Below are 19,645 nucleotides of genomic sequence, written 5' to 3' on the forward strand. Positions count from 1 at the left end.
TTGCCTTAAAAACTGTTTTTCTAAGGGAAATACAGTATATTAATTTTATTTCAAAAATTGGCCCCTCTTCTTTAGCCCCCAGTGTGGGTATTGAATCTGTCTTTTTTGGCCTAAGACAGGTTTGGAGACTTACTTAAGCTGTGGTTTGGTCCTTGTATTACACACACACACACACACACACACACACACACAGAGACACACCCACCCACCCACCCACCTAGCTCCCAGGACTTTGTACATATTTCTCTTTTCAGAAACGGATCCAGAGTTTCTAAAGCAGAAAATGTATGACAAAGATACTGGAATTCCTCGTGCTCCAAATCTTTTCAGAAATAATTTGAACTCAGTAGTTAACATGATAGCATTGCTTTATTAAGTTTTTAATTTTTTTTAAATTTAAAAACATTTTTAAATTTTTATTTTTTTATTTAAATTAAATTTAGTTAACATATAGTATATTATTAGTTTCATTGGTAGAATTTAGTGATTCATCAGTTGCATGTAACACCCAATGCTCATTACATCAAGTAGTCCTCCTTAATGCCCATCACCCAGTTACCCCAACCTCTCACCAGCCTCCCCTCCAGCAACCCTCAGTTTGTTTCCTATAGTTAAGAGTCTCTTATGGCTTGTCTCCCTCTCTGTTTTTATCTTATTTTATTTTTCCTTCCCTTCTCCTATGTTCATCTGTTTTGTTTCTTAAATTCCACGTATGAGTGAAATCATATGGTATTGTCTTTCTCTGACTGACTTATTTCACTTAGCTGATACCCTCTAGTTCCAAAAAGATTTCATTCTTTTTGGTGGCTGAGTAATATTCCGTTGTATATGTATATACCACATCTTTACCCATTCATCTGTTGATGGACACTTGGGCTCTTTCCATTCTTTGGCTGTTGTGGACATTGCTGCTATAAGCATGGGGTGGATGTGCCCCCTTCGAATCACTATGTTTGTATCCTTTGGATAAATACCTAGTACTGCTGTTGCTGGGTTGTAGGGTAGTTCTATTTTTAACTTTTTGAGCAACCTCTGTACTGTTTTCCAAAGTGGCTGCACCAGTTTGCATTCCCACCAACAATGCAAAAGTGTTCCCCTTTCTCTGCATCCTCGCCAACATCTGTCTTTTTCTGAGTTCTTAATTTTAGCCATTCTGACTGGTGTGAGGTGGTATCTCATTGTGATTTCGATTCGTATTAGTCTGATGCTGAGTGATGTTGAACATTTTCTCTCATGTGTCTGTTAGCCATTTGGCTTTATTAGGTTTTTTAGGGGACACTATGTTTAGATTGGCTAGAGATAGTATATTCTGTGTGACTTGGGACCTTTGCTGCTGGAAAAAATAATCACGCAGGTAATGTAGAAACAGTCATTTTATCTACCAGTGGGGGTATTCCAAGAAGTAGGAAAGTAAGCTAATTTTTGTTCAAATAGATGGAACATGAAAACATATTTCATAGTTTTCTTAAAGTTGTATATAACTAATAAATGCTGAAGAGCCATACGCATTTATTACTTAATTGGAAGAAGCTAGAATACAAAGATTCATTTTAAGCTCAAGAAGTAATGTGGCTAGTCGTAAGAATCTTGCCAGAATGAGAATCTGACAAATGGTTTTAAAGAATGTGTCCAAAACATGCAAGTACATTTTTAATTTACCATCCTGATAGCTTAGAATCTGTTTATAAGTAATGTTTCCTTTAACAGATTGCTTGGAATGGAAAAACTAGTAATGTGTTTTTCATTATCCATAAGAACTAAGATAGTATATTGATACATAATTATCAAGACACCCTTGTGCTGAACATAGAAATTACATAGAATACATGATCATTCATTCAGTCACTGTTGAACGTATTTTCTGAGTATATTCTAGATTAAGGCGTATACTAAGTGCTTGATAAATTAAGATGAGGTCCCCATCTTATAAATTTTTTTTTTAAGATTTTATTTATTTATTTGAGAGAGAGAGAATGAGAGACAGAGAGCACGAGAGGGAAGAGGGTCAGAGGGAGAAGCAGACTCCTTGCTGAGCAGGGAGCCCGATGTGGGACTCGATCCCGGGACTCCAGGATCATGACCCGATCCGAAGGCAGTCGCTTAACCAACTGAGCCACCCAGGTGCCCCCCCCATCTTATAAATTTAAGGAGTTTACCTGGTGAATTTACTGGCAATTCTTTTGAATTATGATGAAGCATTATAAACATTTGAGGCTTTTAATTTTTGTTGTTTTGTTCTCCAAGTGAGAGGGAGTAGTACAGAGTCACATTTTCTCATCTGTGGCTCTCATTCCCAACAGCTGAATGGGGCTAGGGGCAGTCTCTGGCCAAAGCACAGAGCTGTGCTAGCCAGCCCTCATGCTGATGTAAACAAGTGCACACTGGAGTGATCTTCACATTTTGCTAATGTTGAAGTCATGCCCTATCTATTTCTGCTGTAACAGGAGAAAATTACTGAAGCCCCATTGTTCTTTGGCAGCAAAGAGGGGTAATTTGGTGAATACTGGCTTTTTATTCTCCAGGGACATTATCAAGTGCCCAGAATTTCCTCAGTGCCGTATGGCATGCAGGAGAAAACCTGACTGGGGCATTCCTGAGGTCCTTTGTAGTTTGTGAGCCATAATACTCAGTGGATATTATAAGCTTTTCAAAGTGGCATGGAGGCAACTCTTTGTTCCTTCTGATTCCACCGGCAGAGAGAGAGAGAGTCAACCAGGTCCAGGACAGTTCTGGATAGTTAGTGGTTTACTTTGTGTTCATGAGCTAGGTAGGACTTGAGCAATGAAAATATCTTTGGAACACTTTTGGGGAGGGCAAGGAGAGAGGCAGCTTGCTTCCTGCACAGTGCCTGAAGTCATTAGTAATAGATGATATGCTGCATACACTCTGAAGCACTATAAAATTGTTATGTCAGATGCTAGACCTGTTATGGATTGTATAATGTATAATACTGTATTCAGTCTCATAGACAGACCATGTTTATCAAACTTGGCTTTTAAAAATTCTAACATTCGTTGAACCTTTGTGACAGATGTTATTCCAGTTGCTTTATATGTATTTTATTTGATCCTCACAATGACTTTATAAAGTAGGGCCTGTTATTATCCCCATTTTACAGAAGAGACTGAAGCACAAAAAGGTTAAGTAACTTTTCAGTTTCACGACTTTTACATGGCAGATTGGGAAGTTGAACCCAGACCACCTGGCTGCAGATAGACAGAATTATGATGTGTACATGACTGGAGGTGTTTAAAAAGTGTCAGAAATAAAAGGAAAGCTATTGAGTTACATTGTTGGATGGGTAGCTTCTTTGATATTTTTATTTTTTCACATAATTTTTCCAGTTAGATGTTCAAGTCAAATGGACAAAACTAAATTAAAAATTGAGTTAAACATATAAACTGTACTATTATACTAAAAGATGATGTTACTGTGCTAGATATATAGTAGCAACTGGGAACTACCTACTTGATTGGGTGCCTAAGTTTATGGATGTGTCTTGTATATGGTCCAATGCCAGTTTTTCTACATCTTGAACACAAAAAGCTTGGCTTTTTAAAAGCTGCTAATTACAGCATTCTGCATGTAATGATTAATGCTTCTTCCCAGCCTCTGGTGCAGGTAGTTTAGTCATTTAAAAAGAGCCAGTCCTTTCCTGTTTGCCAACCTTGGGATCTGGATCACAGCTTTTGAAGTTATGCTTCATTGTGTCTTAAAAGCATTTTCTTAGGTACCTGTTGATTATTGGCCTCAAATATTTCCTGCAGTAAGGGCTTTTGGACCTGATGATTTGTCCTCTTAAGTCTGCCTTGTTATGAAGAGAGAGTGGTGGTAGAGAAACCATTATATCCATGTTGTTAGACCCGACCCTCATTCAGAGCATCACTGGTAAGGATCCTGTCTACTTCATTGCTTAACCTTGTCTGTGTGTTTTAAGAAGTTCAGAGAAGCTGTTCCAGAACCTGAATGTGATGTCAGCAGTAGGATAAGTCTTTTTTTTTTTTTTAAAGATTTTATTTATTTATTTGAGAGAGAGAATGAGAGATAGCATGAGAGGGAAGAGGGTCAGAGGGAGAAGCAGACTCCCTGCTGAGCAGGGAGCCCCATGTGGGACTCGATCCCGGGACTCCAGGATCATGATCTGATCCGAAGGCAGTCGCTTAACCAACTGAGCCACACAGGCGCCCAGCAGTAGGATACGTCTTAAAGACATAAGTGCATCTTAGTGTTCAAGCAGTTCCTTCATGGCAGGGTGCCTCAGAGAAATCCTTACATTCTTATCCCTTTAAACAAAGTTTAGGCTAGGATTCCAGAATATGAACATCACCATCTCATCGTAATCACTCTTCTCCCTCTGTAGAAGATGGGCTGCAACCACAGTCAGTAGGGAGCTTTCCTTGGTTTCAGCCATGTCGTGCTGCTTCTGCATGGTCTCCTCACCTCCAAAATGAAGAGCTTTCTTAATTCAATTGAAAAAGTATCTTGAGCAGCTGATAAAACTCATGGGGTTTATGTATAATTTCTCTAGATGGTTCTAGTCAGACATCATCTTAGAGTGTAAGGTTCTTGAAGGTTGGTGTCTTTATTTTTCTTTTTCCTGCCTACTGGGGAACACAGCACAAAATAGCCAGTCAGAGTTTGAAGCTTGCATTGTTTTCATTTAACTTTCTGTTCTTTTTTTTTTTTAAGATTTTATTTATTTATTTGAGAGAGAGAGAATGAGAGATAGAGAGTAAGAGAGGGAAGAGGGTCAGAGGGAGAAGCAGACTCCCTGCTGAGCAGGGAGCCCGATGTGGGACTCGATCCCAGGACCCTGGGATCATGACCTGAGCCGAAGGCAGTCGCTTAACCAACTGAGCCACCCAGGCGCCCTTAACTTTCTGTTCTTGAAGGAAATAAAAGTCATCAACGGATAATAGAATTATCTCTTCTCAATTATTACTGATCATAAATGAAATTTTAGATTGTGTGCCTCTCTCCTTTCGTGAGAATTAAAGATTGGATGTCTGGAATCACAGGTTACTCAGGACTCTCAGGGGGAGTGAGTTATCAGGGTCAGCGTCAGGCTTGGACCTGGAGGCCTAGGCAGAAGGTAGGACATCGTTTTCATGCACATACTCCCTGTCATTGAATAAAGTGACTTTATGAACAGTATATAGCAATCATGAGAAAGGGAGAGATGGAAGTTTCTAGCAAGCAAGCAGGAGTTACTTGAGGGATGGAGGACCATAGATCTTTTCTTAATCCCCAAGATTAAGGGGATTAAGGGTAAGGAAATAAATAACTCTTCTACACTCAAGTGTTAGTGTAATTAGAAACATCAGATTGTAATATGTGCATATCCTTTGATCTAACAGTTCCATTTTTTGGATTTTATTTAACCGAAGTTCTTGATGCAGGTTTGTAGAGAGATATATACTGATTTGTTTGTTGAAGAATTGTTTTATTTTAGCCAGTAATTTTTACTTTGTGAATAAATGAGATCATTTTCATTAGTAAGCATGTGTCTGCACATGAATATAAATATGACTTTGGTATTTGATAGGTTTCAGATTTGTTTTAATATCAAAATGTAAGCACCTTTCTTTTTTTTTAAGATTTTATTTATTCACTTGAGAGAGAGAGAGAGAGCACAGAGGGAGAGGGAGAGGGAGATGCCAAATTCCCGCTGAGCAGAGAGCCTGTTGTGGGGCTTATCCCAGGACCCTGGGACCATGACCATACGCTTAACCTGTTGAGCCACCCAGGTGTCCTGCAAGCAACTTTCATCTTTATGGTTTTCTATATTTCAGGTTTTTTTCCTGAAATGAAAACACATTAGACATAGAATGGGAAGAAGTTTATTTTAAGATTTGCAGATTTGGACCTAAGACATAGAGGGAAAATACCATTTTGATTTCATTTTTAACCCTTTCCTTGCTGACAGCATGGCTGGTTCTGACAAAGACAGAATAGATGGAAGCCCACTGAGAACTCCTCTTTATTGCCCTTTCTCCAGTAGCAGTAAGCTAGTGTCATTAACTGTTGTTACCATGTGATAGCAGACCTGTTTCTAATTTAAGGGTACACTTTTCTTGCAAAATGCTGTTTCTTTCAAGAATCATCGTCAGTTCAGAGGTGCCTGGGTGGCACAGTCAGTCAAGTGTCTGACTCTTGGTTTCGGTGTGGGTAGTGATCTCAGGGCATGAGATTGAGCCCCACGTCTGGCTCTGTGCTCAATGCGGAGTCGCTTCGGACTCCCCCGCTCCCCCTCCAGAAGGTTCTCTCTCACTCTCCCTCTGCTCCTCCCCCCTGCAGGCACACACTCCCTCTCTCTCTTTCAAATAAATCTTTTAAAAAGGAATTATTGTCAGTTTATATTCCCACCACAGTATGTTATGACTATGCCCATTTTGTTGTTCCCTCAATTATTATTGCATATTAAAATTTTAAAGATTTTATTTATTTGAGAGAGTGTGCAAGAGAGCACAAGCAGGGGGAGGGGCAGAAGGAGAGGGAGAAGCAGGCTTCCCGCTGAGCAGGGAGCCCCATGCGGAACTTGATCCCAGGACCCTGGGATCATGACCTGAGCCGAAGGCAGACACTTAATTGACTGAGCCACCCAGGCGCCCCTGCATATTAAAATTTTAAAATAAACTTATTTTCTGATAATGAAAGAATTATAATTTATTGTTGAAATGTTGAAAATACAGAAACAGGTACACATACAAGCATACACCCTTGTCGTTCCTACATTCAGCACCCCTGACATTTGGGCGTATCGTTCATGCATTTCTCTTTGCTAATCTTATGTGTGTTGTTGCTTTTGGGCTGGTGTGGCAGAGGCTCTGCATTACCCGTGTGTACCTCCCTCTCTCCACAAGTAGTGCTTGTTCTTCTGCGCCACTCGTGTCATCTTTGCTCTTTCTAGTTTGGTTGGTTGGTTTGTTTTTTGTTGTTGTTTTTTTTAATTTTATTTATTTATTTATTTGAGAGAAAGAGAGCATGAGAGGGGGGAGGGTCAGAGGGAGAAGCAGACTCCCCGCTGAGCAGGGAGCCCGATGTGGGACTCGAGCCCGATGTGGGACTCGATCCCAGGACTCCAAGATCATGACCTGAGCCGAAGGCAGTCGCTTAACCAGCTGAGCCACCCAGGCACCCCTGGTTGGTTTGTTTTTAAATATTTGAGAAATGTGGTTGGAAAAGGAACAATGGAACAGCAGGAGGAGGGGAGGACAGTTAAATAAAGGCTGGAAAAATTCCATTCTTGAGAAGCTGACAGACATGCCTGATAAGTTTGATATATGTGAGGGAGCAGAATAAAAGTAGAGTGAGAATACTTTGTCACTCCGAAAGAGTGCTCATTCAGAAACAAATCCAAGTGTCACCGCCCTGGAATAGGCAAGGATTTCCTGTGATCATGAAGGTACTACTCTCCTATGTTTTCTTGAAGTTTTACTGACCTTTTGTATTTTTTAACCCGCCCCCCCTTTTTTAAAGTAAGTTCTGTACCCAAAGTGGGGCTCAAACTCACGACCTGGAGATCAAGAGTCTCATGCTCCACCGACTGAGCCAGCCAGGTGCCCCACCTTTTGTGTTTAAGTCTGTTTTATGTATATGGTGTGAAGAGGGGTCAGTCAGAAAACTAGGGTTAAAAAGATACCTTTGGGCTTCTGGGTGACTCAATCGGTTAAGCCTCCCGCTCTTGATTTAAGCTCAGGTCACGATCTCAGGGTTGTGAGATCAAGCCCCGCAGGGTTCCTTACTGGGCGTGGAGCCTGCTTAAGATTCTCTCTCTCTCTCTCTCTCCCCGCTCCCAAAAAAGACATAACATTTACAGTGTCATCAAAAAGCATCAGACACCTAGAATAAATCTAAAGAAAGATGTACGAGAAGAAGGAAAGATGTGTAGAAACTACATAGAAACTACAAAGGATTGCTGAAGGAATTAGACTTAAATAAATACAGGATAAGTAGATGCATGACAGTATGTCAGTTTTCTGAAATTGATTCAAAGATTCAGTGCTGTCCCAAGGAAAAGCTCAGCAGGTTTGTGTGTGTGTAAGTGTGTGTAAATTGGGAAGCTGCCAAAATTTATGAGAATGGAAAAGACCAAGAACATTGAAAGCAAAGTGTTTTCAGAGCATAGTTTGTGGACTCCTGAGTGTCACTTAGACCTTTTCAGGGGCTTTGTGAGATCAAAACTATTTCATAACAACAGTAAGATGCTACTCACCTTTTCCCTGTGTTGATTTTGCAAAAGCAGTTGTGGGTAAACTCAACACGAACCAAGTCAGTGGCACTAAATTGTGCTAGAGTTGTCACTGTATTCCCCTCTGTGCATTTGCAGTAAAACAAAAAACTAAAATAACAAGTTCCACTTAAGAATGTTCTTGACAAAATGGTACAGTTTATTATTTTAATAAATCTCAATCCCTCCTTTCTGTTTTATTTTTATTTTTTGGGGGTGGGGCAGAGGCGGGGAGAGAAACTCAAGCAGACTCTGCACTGAGTGTGGAGCTGGACGCAGGGCTCGATCTCACCACCCTGAGATCGTGACCTGAGCTGAAACCAAGAGTCGGAGGCTTAATTGACTGAGCCACCCAGACACCACTGATTTCTTAATTTTAGTTTTATGTTTTAATGTGTAATACCTTACAGCAGAAGTTCTCAGCTCTATCAGACTCAACCTCTCTTTTACATATTTTGTGATGCTTCCTATATTATTCTGGAATGAAATTTCTAGATAACTTATTACTATACACATGATACATAATTAGTTTGGTATTGAATTTTGGTTGAAAATGATTTTCCATCAAAATTTTGAAGGAATTACCCTATTGGACTCAGATATCTATTGTCGTTGAATAGTAGTTTTATATCACTTAGATTTTCCATACTTTGCATTATTACCAATTTTTCCCCCCTCTCTTAAATCTTCTTAGAATTCTCTTACCAATAAATAAGAGATATAATTCTCTTAATGTATCCTGAAATTTCAGTGATGCCTCGGTGGTGAGGATATTTGGTAGGCCATTTTAATTGGAAGAACCCAGTTTTCTTTTATAGCCAGGAGTTCTTTTTCTAATATTTCTTTCAATTTTTTTTTTCTCTTTCCAGTACTTATATTACTTGTATGTTAGCTCTCCTGGATTGTCTTTGTTTCTTGTCTTTTCTCATATTTTCTGGTTTTGGTTCTGAGCTAACTCTTTTGACTTTTATCTCCTACCACGTTGGGTATTTTAATTTTGCCAACTATATTTTAGATTTTCAGAGGCTCTTTTTTTTGGTCTTCTGAATATTCTTTTTCAGTGGATCCTTTTTTTAAGTGTTTGATTCATGAATTATTTAAGTTTATTGGCTAATATCCAGACCTGTGGGAGATTTTCCAGTTCTTTCTGTTACTGATTTCTGGCTTAATTTTACTACTATGACTAGTGAGTCCACTCTATGTAATTTCAGTCTTTAAAGATTTGTTCAGCCATGTTTTCTGGCCCAGCATGTGGCCAATTGTTGTAAATATTCTCTTTATTCCAGAAAACGTTGCATATTGTACAGTTGTTGTGTATAGTGTTCAAGAGTGTTGATGGTAGGGGCATCTGGGTGACTTAATTGATTAAATGTCTGCCTTTGGCTCAGGTCATGATTCCAGGGTCCTGGGATTGAGCCCCTTGCCCCCTCCCCCTGCTCAGTGGGGAGTCTGCTTCTCCCTCAGTTTCTGCTCCTCCCCTTGCTCATGCTCTCTCCATCTTGCTCAATCTCTCAAAGAAATAAATCTTTTTTAAAAAAAGTGTTGATAGTATTGTTTAGTAAAAAAAAATGTGTCATCTACACTTATTGTGGTGAGCATGGCACAGCATATAGAATGTTGAATCACTATGCTGTACTTTTTTTTTTTTTTAAGATTTTATTTATTTGAGAGAGAGAGCACGAGCAGGGTGAGGGGCAGAGGGAGAAGTAGCCTCCCTGTTGAGCAAGGAGCCAAATATGGGGCTTCATCCTGGTACTCCAGGATTATGACCTGAGCCAAAGGGAGACACCCAACCGACTAAGCCACCCAGGTGCCCCTATGCTACTTTTCGAAACCAACACATTATATGGCAACTGCTCAATGAAGGCTATTTTTGTTATGAATGCAGTATTGCACAAATCTTTTTTAAAAATTCTAATTTGTGTCTTCAGAGTTCTCTTTTCTTGCTTAAACCATCTCTTTCTTCCAGATTCAGTTTTTTACTTTTTGTATTCATCTTTTGTGCTGTAGTCTTTCCTCAAGTATTAGGTGATTTATACCTGTCTGTTTTTAAAACTAAGGGAATAACGGCAAAGCCAATCAGGAATTCTGTTCATGTGGTCCGACTTTGTTGGTAAGCTTCCTGTTAGGATGTGTAGTTGGTTTTACTAGGACCTTTCCTTAAAGAAGACTAGAATTTTTTTACGGCTCTGCCAGGTAGATCAGTTCCATCTTTCCTAGCATCAGGAAAAAATATGCTTTATTTTTAAGCATATTTTGGGCTTTGTCTGGTTGTATTAGGTAAAACCACCAATGCCATGTTTAATAGTAATGTGTAGGGTGGGCATTTGTGCCTTGTTCCTAATTTTAGTGTTTCCCTGTTAAATGAAATGCTCATCCTGAACTTTGGTTTACACTGCTCAGTCCCTTTTATCTGTCATTGTCTTCCAGAATTTTCATGAAATCTTTGAAACCATCGTGGGTGATGGCTTCTTTTTGAGTGATTTTAGGTTCTTTTATTTCTAACTCTCTTACTTTCATTTTAAAGGCGTCTCAGAAAAGAGGAGATAAACATTTGAGCTTTGCCTGTCATTTAATTCATTATTCTGTTGAGACTCTAAAAATACCACCCTCCTCCCCTCATTAGAATGCTGTTAAACTTCTCTCAATTAGGTCACTAAAAAATACAGTTTACAGTATTGGGACTCGTCTCTTTGTGTCTTTGTCAAGTAGAGTTATCAGACTGTTTGGGAAATGCATTGTGACTCTGGTAAGTTTATTCACCATTGAAAAAACATTTCCATCCATTTTCAAAAGTTGGAATTTGAAAAAATTTTTGATTCATGTTTTACCTAGAGCAAATAATATTTGAAGGTAAAATTTTTGTTTAGGTGGTCATACATATCAGAAACTAATGAATGAACAGAAAATGTGTATCTATAAGCAGAGTTGTTTTTTTAAATAAAAACTGCCCCATAGTTAGTAGATGAGAGTTGATGGGAATAGATTGCCACAGTGAGTTTATGAATTGGCATGGTTGGGGATAGTATATCCATATATGGCTTGAAGTAAATTGGTATCCAAAAGCAGTGGATAATATAGCAAATTTTTTTTGTTGTCTAGATCACAGAAAACTGATCTGCCCCCCTCCTTTTAAAAATATAAAACATTTGGTTGGAAGGACAAACATTGTTAAAGTGTCTATACTGCCCAGAATAATCTACAGATATAATGCAGTCCCTATCAAAATACCAACAGTATTTTTCACAGAACAAGAACGAACATCCTCAAATTTGTATGGAACCACCAAAAGACCTCAAATAGCCAAAACAACCTTGAAAAAGAAAAACAAAACTGGAAGTATCACAATTCCAGACTTCAAGTTATATTACAAAGCAGTAGTACTTAAAACAGTATGGTACTGGCATAAAAGTAGACACATAGATCAGTGGAACAGACTAGAAAACCCAGAAATAAACCCCTAATTACATGGTCGATTAATCTTCGACAAAGGAAGAATAAATATGCAGTGGGAAAAAGTCTCTTCAACAAATGGTATTGGGAAAACTGGACCGCTAGCTACGTGCAAAAGGACAAAACTGGACCATGTTCTTTTGCCAGATACAAAAAAATAAAATCAAAATGGATTAAAGACCTAAATGTGAGACCAGAAACCATAAAAATCCTTGAAGAGAGCACAGGCAGTAATTTCTCTGACATCAGTCGTAGCACAGTTTTCCTAGATGTGTCTCCTGAGGCAAGGGTAATAAAAGCAAAAATAAACTATTTAGGAATAAATCAAAAAAGATTTTTGCACAGTGAAGGAAAAAATCAACAAAACTAAAAGGCAGCCTGCTGAATGGGAGAAGATATTTATACATGACATATCCAATAAAGGAGTAATATCCAAAATATATGAAGAACTTTTACAGCTCAACACCCCGAAAATAGATAATCTGATTAAAAATGAGTAGAAGACATAAACAGACATTTCTCCAAAGAAGACATGTAGGTGACAACAGACACATGAAAAGATGTTCAGGGGCGCCTGGGTGGCTCAGTCGGCTGGGTGTCTGCCTTTGGCTCAGGTCATGATCCTGGAGTCCTGGGATCGAGTCCTGCATTGGGCTCCTTGCTCAGCGGGGAGGTGGCTTCTCCCTCTGCCTGCCACTCCCCCTGCTTGTGCGCGTGCTCTCTCTCTCACAAATAAATAAAATCTTAAAAAAAAAAGAAAAGATGTTCAACATCAGTTATCAGCAGAGAAATGCAAATTGAAACTGTACCTGTCAGAGTGGCTAAAATTAAAAACTGAAGAAACAAGGGTTGGTGAGGATGTGAATAAAAAAGGAACCCTCTTGGGACACCTGGGCAGCTCAGTTGGCTAGGTGTCTGCCTTCGGCTCAGGTCGTGATTCCAGGGTCCTGGGATTGAGTTCCATGTTGGGCTCCTTGCTTGGTGGGCAGCCTGCTTCTCCCCCTGCCTCTGCCTCCCCCCTTGCTTGTGTGCTCTTCTCTCTCTGATAAATAAATAAAATCTTAAAAAACAAAAAACAAACAACAACAAAAAACCCCTTCTCTCAAAAAATAAGGGAAAAGAACCCTCTTGCAGTGCTGGTGGGAATGTGCCTGGTGCAGCCACTTTGGAAAACAGTATGGAGGTTCCTCAAACAATTAAAAAGAGAATTACCCTGTGGTCCAGTAATCTCACTACTGGGTATTTACCTAAAAAATAGAAAAACACTAATTCAAAGGGATACATGTACCCCTATGTTTATTGCAGCATTATTCACAATAGCCAAACTATGGAAGCAGCCCAAGATAGATGAATGGATAAAGAAGATGTGATACGCATGTATACATACACGCGCACACACACGCATGCACAGGAATATTACTCGATGAAATCTTGTCATTTGCAACACCATGGAGCTGGAGAATATAATGCTAACTGAAATAAGTCAGAGAAGGACAAATACCATATGATCTCACTCATGTGGAATTTAAGAAACAAAACAAAAGAGCAAAGGAAAAAAAGACAAACCAAGAAATAGACTCTTTATATGGAGAACAAACTGATAGTTACCAGAGTGGGGTGGGGTGGGGGATGGGTGAAATAGGTGAGGGGATTATAGCACATACTTGATCATGATGAAAAAAATAAAATAAAAAAATGTAAACATTTGGGGAGGATATGTAATATATTGACATGGCTCCAAATCAAAATATGGGGTTCAAAATCAAAATATGGCGTACACAGTAAAATTTCTCACTCCTTATACAGTCTCCCAGCCCATCACTGTTTCTAGAATCTTATGTATACTTCCAGAAACATTTCATGCACATAGACGCAATGAGGTGTGTATGTTTGTGTTTGTAGTAAGTCATGTAGTAAATTACAACACTATTAGGTTGTACGTTGTGAACACACTATAAAGGCACTTACATGAGTTGTGTCTTTCCACAGTAAGCCTTATACTTGTAAAGCACGTTTGGCATTCCAGACTCAGCGACATTTCACTCTGCATTCAGCTTGCCTTCATACAGGGCACATAAAGCAAAGCACAGTACAAGGTCATACAGCAGACAAGATACAGTAAGGGGTCAGAAGTTAGCGAACCAAACGCCAAGCCAGTCTGTGAGCGCGCAGTTGAGATGAGGCCTTGGTCCCATCCAGGTCAGCTCTTGGTGCTTACTGCTTATTATGTTCAACCAGTGGAGGATCTGTGTAGTGGTCAGGGATCAATTGGGCAGAGCTTTCAGGGGCAGTGGCCTTTTTAATGCGGTCAGACATGGAAGCATTAATATCTGGAGAGTCTGTTTGCTGCAAAAGTCCTTCCTTTTTAAAGGAGTATAGTCAGTCTTGGGCCTTTGCAGGCCTCTTCTAGTTGTACTGATTATCAGCTCTCAGTTCTTCCCGGCTCTCTTGGCTTTGCTGGTTATCAGTTTTGGATGCCATCAGCCCATGCTGGTTTTGGTGATATCTGGTCTTAGCTGTAATGCCCTTGGCTGCTTATGTCATTACTTGACATGAGTCACTGCCTGACATGAGTGACTCCATCTTACTCTTTACATTGTGCTTTTTAAATAAAATTATTTTGGTCATAATTCCATATCTGATAGTAAAGATCTGCTTCCTTCTTTAGCTGTTTTATATGTCTTAATTTATTTAATCGTAATTGATAAATACTTGGCTCATTTTAGCCTTTTGCTGTTAAAACTAATCCTGCAAAGAATAAACTTGTTCATGTGTCACTTCACACATGTGATTGTGAGAGGAGATGTACAAAATAAATTATACCAAGTAAAATAGGTGAAAATGTCCTAATTATGTTTTCTGGATTTTGTATTTATTCATGTTTCTGTGTTGGTCAAAGCAGTGAGATTCAAGTGAAAAAGGATTTGTGATTTGTTTTTTTGTTTTTTGGGTTGTTTTACCCCTTAGGGATTTGTAATTTGTAAATTTAGGTCTGTTGAGGCCTTTTTTGTCATCTTCAGGGAAAACAACAACAAAAGATGCTAAGTAAGCTCTATGCCCAATGTGGGGTTTGAACTCACAACCCCGCATGCTTTACTGACTGAGCCAGCCAGGCGACCTGAGAAAAGTTTTTAAAAGACTTAATGTTTATTGAAAAATAGGTAGTGATGCTAACATAGCACTCCACTTAAATTGGCAGACTCTTCAGCTTAGCTATTAATGTTAAAGGAACTTAATTTGGAATCTAAAGATTCTAATAAGGCAGTTTTCTTCCTGTTCAAATTTTTATTATGCCAATGTTTTTATTTTAAGGTGTTAGATTTTTGCAATTTTATTGCTATTTGTAAACAAAATTTGAATTAGCCAAAAGGGTACTGTTGATGACTACAAGTAGTGCTGCTTAAGAAACTAACATAAGAGGGGTGCCTGGTAGCTCAGTTGCTACCATCTCATCTAGCTCTTGGTTTCAACTCAGGGCATGATCTCATGGGTCATGGGATTGAACCCCACATTGGGTTCCCCTCTCAGTGGGGAGTCTGCTTGAAGATTCTCTCCCTCTGCCCCTCCCCCTGCTCACACTCTTGTCCTCGCTTTCTCTCTAAAATAAAATAAATCTAATAAAAAAGGAAACTAACAAGGCAGTTAATTACTTAGTGTGCTTAAGCTTATAGGATTGCTTAGTAGAAGAATGTGAGGAAAAATACAGTGAGGAGAAAAATCATACACAATTTAACATTTTAAAGTCTACATGTTTAGCACACTTTTTCTTTTTTTTTTTTTTAAAGATTTTATTTATTTATTTGACAGAGAGAGAGACAGCGAGAGAGGGAACACAAGCAGGGGGAGTGGGAGAGAGAGAAGCAGGCTTCCCGCCGAGCCGGGAGCCCGATGCGGGGCTCGATCCCAGGACCCTGAGGATCATGACCTGAGCCGAAGGTAGTCGCTTAACCAACTTAGCCACCCAGGCGCCCCTAGCACACTTTTTCTTGAATGTTGTCTTTGTATGGTATAATCTTTACTTTGAAATGATTTATCCTCTATGGGTTCCTTCTCTGACTGGAGTCCCAGTGCAGAGAAGCACTGGGCTGGATGAAAGTATATTCTATTCTACATGTTGTCCCAAGCTCTGGTGTTCCACAGAGTTGTGGAAATGCCTGTGAGATTTTTCTGGTAATCGGAATGATTTGTCATACTGTGCTAGGAAAGAGGATCTTCCTAATACCTACTGCCTTCTTTTGGACATCCCACTTTCTCCTAGCTATAAAAGGGAAAAGTGGCACCAAGAGAAGGATTTCTCCCTCCTTGAATTCCTCTTTTACAGTTTGATTCATATTTGTTATCAAATCTCCAGAATCGGATTAAAGTTTTGTTGCTTTGGTTTTCTCCACATGCCACAGACAGAATGAGCTTTTCAGAACACGACTTGTCATTTTTCTTTGCAGAATCCATTGATCTATCACATTAAACCCAGACTTCTCCTCTTGGCTTTTTATTCCTTTACCTTACCTACTCAAACAGCTGTTCCAGGTTTTGTTTTGTTTTTTTCTTCTTTAATTTTTATTTCTTAACATCTGTTAAAGCAGTATTAACAGAAAATATATCTTTGAATAGAAATGTTTAACGTCCAGATTTTTTTCTCTTTTTTGGGTCCTTTTTTTTTTTTAAAGATTTTATTTATTTATTTGAGAGAGAGAATGAGAGATAGAGAGCACGAGAGGGAAGAGGGTCAGAGGAAGAAGCAGACTCCCCGCTGAGCAGGGAGCCCGATGCGGGACTCGATCCCAGAACTCCAGGATCATGACCTGAGCCGAAGGCAGTCGCTTAACCAACTGAGCCACCCAGGCGCCCTTTTTTGGGTCCTTTTTATAGTCTAAAGATCTGTAAGATCGTATTCTTTAACTTATGTAGAGAGTACTCCAGTGTTTGTTTCTTAAGATATACTTAAGAGGGGTGCCTGGGTGCCTCAGTTGTTAAGCGTCTGCCTTCGGCTCAGGTCATGATCCTGGGGTCCTGGGATTGGGCTCCACATCAGGCTCCCTGCTTGGCGGGAGGCCTGCTTCTCCCTCTCCTACTCCCCCTGCTTGTGTTCCCTCTCTCGCTGTGTATCTCTCTGTCAAATGAATAAATAAAATCTTAAAAAAAAAATATATACTTAAAACTGGTTCGGGGGTGCCTGGGTGGCTCAGTTGGTTAAGCGTCTGATTCTTGGTTTCAGCTCAGGTCATGATCTCGGGGTCTTGGGATCGGGCCCCACGTTGGGCTCTGTTCTCAGCACAGGTTCTGCTTCAGAGTCTTTCTCCCTCTCCCTCCCACACACTCTCTCTCTCTCTCAAATAAATAAAATCTTTAAAAAAGAAAGAAAACTGTGGTTCATCAACTGTAGAGCAGTGGTTCTCAACCAGGGACTGTTTTGTCTCCTGGGGGCCATTCAACAAAGTCTGAACAGTTTTGGCTGTCTCAGCTAGGTGTGGGGGTACTACTGTTGTCCAGTGGGTAGAGGCCAGGGATGCTGCTAAACACTCTGCGTGCATAGGACAGCCCGCCACAGCAAAGAAGTACCTGGCTTCATATGTTAATAATGCCAAGGTTGAGAAAATTTGGTGTAGACTCATGGTAAATAATCTTTGCTTCCTTGGTATATGTATTATTTATACAAATGTATGCACTTTGTTTAATTAGGCTCCATTTTTACTTTAAATTTAAATTATATTATTTTTAAAAGTCAAATATATGTATATACTTATAATATCCAAGGCAGTCATAAGCCTAGTTCCCCCTTCACAGTCATTTTCGACTTTTCTCTGTGACTTCTGTATTAATACCACTTTCACACTGCTACTATTACTTTTTCAATTTTCTAAATCTCTCTTTACTTTCTCTTCTCTTTAACTTTCCTTCGTTTTCCCAATATATCACAACATTTTTTAAACTTAACAATCATTCATTGTATTTTATGAACATGTAAGGTTTTTTTTTTAAGATTTTATTTATTTATTTGAGAGAGAGAATGAGATAGAGAGAGAGCATGGGGGGGGTGTAGGGTCAGAGGGAGAATCAGGGAGCCCGATGCGGGACTCTATCCCGGGACTCCAGGATCATGACCTGAGCCGAAGGCAGTCGCTTAACCAACTGAGCCACCCAGGCGCCCTATGAACATGTAACGTTTGCCCACGTATTCTTTCTTATACAACCTTTTGCTCTCCTTAAACTTAATTGTTTTGCCTTTCTTTTAGATTAGTTGTTTTTTTTTTTTTAGATTTTATTTATTTTTTGACGGAAAGAGACAGAGATTGGGAGCACAGGCAGGGGGAGTGGGAGAGGGAGAAGCAGGCTTCCCGCCGAGCAGGGAGCCCGATGCAGGGCTCAATCCCAGGTTAGGACCTGAGCTGAAGGCAGACGCTTAACGACTAAGCCACCCAGCTGCCTCCCAGCATTGTTTTTATATGAGAAAATGTCCAGAATCCAGAGCAACTGTAAGACTCATAAGGCTATTGAGAAAAATGCCTTTTTAAAAACATTTATTTGAGAGAGCGCGTGCGCCCGTGTGCGCATGCGCTTATGGGTGAGTGTGTGGGAGGGGCAGAGGGAGAGGGAGAACCTCAAGCCGACTCCCTGCTGAGCCTGGGTTTTTTTTTTTTTTTCCCCCCCTCCCCCCTTGCAGGACTCCCATCTCTCCAGCCAGAGATCATGACCTGAGCCGAAACCAGGAGTCCGAGGCTTAACTGACTGAGCCACCCAAACACCCTGAAAAATACCCTTTTTAATGAAAACATAGTCTTTCATTGAACAAGGAATGTGTTTAGTCAGACCCTGCATCTTTACTAGTGGTTTTCAAGTTCACTGTCCTTAACGATCACCTGGTGATGCTTGTTTTCCATGTAGATTCCTTGATCCCTCCCCGAGATATTTGGATTCAGTAAATCTGACTAAGGATCACCTGGTGATACTTCTCAACCAAATGGATTTCTTGATCCCTCCTGGGGATATTTGGCCTCAGTAAGTCTGGTGTGGCACTAAGAAATTTGCATTTTCCTAAGCAGGGACCCTAGTGGTCCTATACCATTCTACAAGCTGCAGTGGTCTGAAACCCAGAGTCTTCAGGCGCTGGGGAAATGGATACTCATTAAAACTTCCTCTTTCATTTATACAAATAGGTAACATCTTTAAATAAAAGAAATATATAACCTGTGTGCACATTTTTACATGTGGTGTTTGAGTCTGTAGCATGATACTGAACATCCTGTTAAGCAGATAGCAAGCCGATCAGCACCTGGCATTAAACATGGGACTGTGTTATATCATAATTATTTATTCACATCTCTCTCTATCCTAGCACCCTGAGCAATCTCTGAAGCAGACAGAGTATGATCTTTTTCAGTTATCAGTGGGAAAGTATGTTGTCTCTATGGAAATTTTGTGTTGCTGTATAGTTCCTTGTAGAAAAGCAGTATGAATAATTATATAGGCCTGCAGTGATCTTTCTTTGTGTTAAGATCTTTAATGTATTTTATATTTATATCCTGTTTGGATATCTTTATTCCTTAAGGATTAAAGTGTGGTGGAAGAGAACATTTAGGATCATTACTTGAGATTCAGCATCAAGCAACTGGGTTATCTATATTACAGTTTGATAATAGTTCCTTTGGTTTGGGGTTAGCTTAAAATTTATCATATTTTTTTTTCTGTGAGCCAAGATTGGTTCAACATAAAGGAAACCAGCACTTTAAGTCTTTTTATTTTTTTTAAGATTTTATTTATTTGACAGAGAGAGAGACAGCGAGAGAGGGAACACAAGCAGGGGGAGTGGGAGAGGGAGAAGCAGGCCTCCCGCGGAGCAGAGGGAGCCTGATGCGGGGCTTGATCCCAGGACCCTGAGATCATGACCTGAGCCGAAGGCAGACGCTTAACGACTGAGCCACCCAGGCGCCCCTTAAGTCTCTTTTTAAACTACTTTTATCAACA

At 39.8% G+C, this 19,645-nt stretch overlaps 1 protein-coding gene across 11 annotated transcripts in view; it reads left to right on the forward strand.

Annotated features, from left to right (window-relative positions):
* Positions 1-19,645, forward strand: part of MTA3 (metastasis associated 1 family member 3) — a 217,352-nt gene that overhangs the window by 105,904 nt on the left and 91,803 nt on the right. The window lies entirely within an intron of this gene.

Source organism: Zalophus californianus, chromosome 8 (assembly GCF_009762305.2).
Source record: "Zalophus californianus isolate mZalCal1 chromosome 8, mZalCal1.pri.v2, whole genome shotgun sequence".
NCBI classification, from domain to species: Eukaryota; Metazoa; Chordata; class Mammalia; order Carnivora; family Otariidae; genus Zalophus; species Zalophus californianus.